General features: G+C 42.8%; 1 protein-coding gene across 1 annotated transcript in view; it reads left to right on the top strand.

Moving 5' to 3' along the window:
• Positions 1–109: 109 nt before the first annotated feature.
• LOC106517523 (phosphatidylinositol 4-phosphate 5-kinase type-1 beta) overlaps positions 110–2195 on the top strand; it is a gene marked incomplete at its 3' end in the record, with an annotated part of 30881 nt that continues 28795 nt past the window's right edge. Inside the window, 1 exon segment of the mRNA XM_014008408.1 lies at positions 110–348.

Genomic DNA, 2195 nt, shown 5'->3' with positions numbered 1-2195 from the left:
CATCAGTTCAATTAAAGCAACCTGCAGGTGTTTACATTTGCCAGCAGAGGGCGACAGCGAGTCGTTCCTGTGGCGCATTGAGTGAAAAAAAAAAAAAAAAAAAAAAAAAAAAGAGGCAGGAACAGGCAGAGAGGAACACAGTCCGGGTTTGTTGCAGCAGAGAGCGGAGAAAACTCTCCAGTCTGCGGTGAACAGAAGTAGAGCTGACACTCCGAGACGCTGAAACATTTATTTATCGGCTGCTGGAAGGAAAAGCCTCTCTGAGAGGACTGCAGCGCCCAGGACGAGATTTCTTCCAAACCRGAGAAGACAAGACTCCCGGATTCATCATCCCGAAAAACGCTGCAGGTATTTTCTTCATTTTTATCCGCACAAAAAAGAAAAATAAACAAATAAACAGTCACTGAAACAAGGTGTACATGTCAGTGGCACGTGAGGATGTGCGGACCAGGTGAAAAACTGCAGGTGTCATCCAGCTGTTCCGATACAAGGTGTTCTCAACTTATTATAGGGACGCATCTTCTTCTAAACACACACAGAAAACACACAGCAGGCTGTTAAAGCTCATGTTTTCTGGTTATTTTAATTTTAAAAGTAGTGTGTAATAAAATGGGAGACTTTGATTTGGAGTTTAGTCTCAGCCTGAATGTGCTGCTGAACATGCACTTGTAGTTTTTTTTTTCTCTCTTTTTCTTCCTGCAAACAAGGAAGTGGATTTTTGTGCGTCTTTTCTGGGTTATTTAKTAAGAAACAGCTTTTTGGGAAATGACGCAAGTCTGAAGTTGTGTAAGGTTTGTCTTTAAGGAGGAGAGTGTCCAAATGCTGAATAATCATAATCATAAGGTCAAACACTTAATATTAAGTGACTCCTGATGTTAAATCTCTGTGTTTTGGGTGAATTAAATTGAATATTATTACATAAGAAAAAGCTCCAAACTAAGTATCTGTCACATTATGACTGCACCTGACAGGGAAGTGTTACATTTCTCTGTTGGTCACTGCTTTGCCAGGCTCCTCACAGATTCCTTCAGCCTCATCCCGCCAAAAACACTCAGTGGACTGTGATAAAAACAGGTCTGAGGCATCAAAGAGGAAAAGAAACAGGTAAAGGTGAAAAAAAGCTGCTGGGTGCGAAAAGAAGCTGGTTTTGACAATAGCTGCTTTGAACAATCTCTGAGTGGAAATTCAGCTTTGTGTTGTTAATTCTTGGCAAATTTCTGTTTTTTTTTCACTAAAATCAAAACTTACAGGTTATACTGCTTTTATCTGATGATGTTTATTCAGTTGAGCGTGTCCCTTTTGTTGCTTTCACGAAATGGTCAGATCAGCTAGTCTAGGTTGAAGTTTAGCTTCTAATGGCGTCAATTATCAGCTTAAAATGTAAGGTTTAGATCAAACTGACCTGTAGATATGACTGATTCTGCAGGTTGTAGGGCAAGTTAAAGGTAGGGYACAGGAAGTGGGAGTGTGTTTACCTTGATGAAGCTCCTTTATGATCCTGATTTGACTGAAAGGCGCTGCGGCCTCGACGCCACGGGATGTTTGAAAGTGAAAACGAGTCATGCAAATTCCCTGTGAGCTCCTCAGGAGGAACGCCTGACCTTTCATCCTGCATGTGCCGCCTGCCTCTGCTTTTTGCAGTGAACACGAGCGTGACGTGATGTTTTCCACATGAGTAGCAGCAAGAAGGGCCAGATTCACTGGATGGCTGTCTGCACCTTTTCTTCTTCAGGTTWTTTTCTTCTCCAGGTCTTCATCAGAGCTGAGACCAACAGGGGCAGATCTAAAGAGTTTCCAGTAAAAAAAAAAAACGTACGAGGCTGGTTGTGACAGTTACATAAGTCAGCAGCTCTCTTGCCTCCAAGTCCTGATAATGACTCGGCTGCCTGATGTGCCTTGTGTCCACACAGGGGTGTGGTCCCACGTTAGCGGCTGCTTATGTTCATTGCGTCCAGATTAAAGAAAACCGTGCAGTGAAACGAGAAATTCCACACTTCGTTGTGGTTGTGTGAGTTCTGTCATCCCACTACAAACTGCCGTCAGATGATCCTGTCCTCTCCTCTGTTGGAAGGAGCTAAAGGCATGGCAGGACTACCATGTTACTGAGAAACACTTTACCTCTGTCCTGATGCATCTCAGTAATCCAGGTAAAAAATCAAAAAGAAAAAAATTGTATAGGTCTTCTGGACGGGTTC

This window comes from Austrofundulus limnaeus, unplaced genomic scaffold, assembly GCF_001266775.1.
Source record: "Austrofundulus limnaeus strain Quisiro unplaced genomic scaffold, Austrofundulus_limnaeus-1.0 Scaffold49, whole genome shotgun sequence".
NCBI classification, from domain to species: Eukaryota; Metazoa; Chordata; class Actinopteri; order Cyprinodontiformes; family Rivulidae; genus Austrofundulus; species Austrofundulus limnaeus.
The sequence above is the reverse complement of the archived record's forward strand: the minus strand, read 5'-3'. Positions and strand labels throughout refer to the sequence as shown.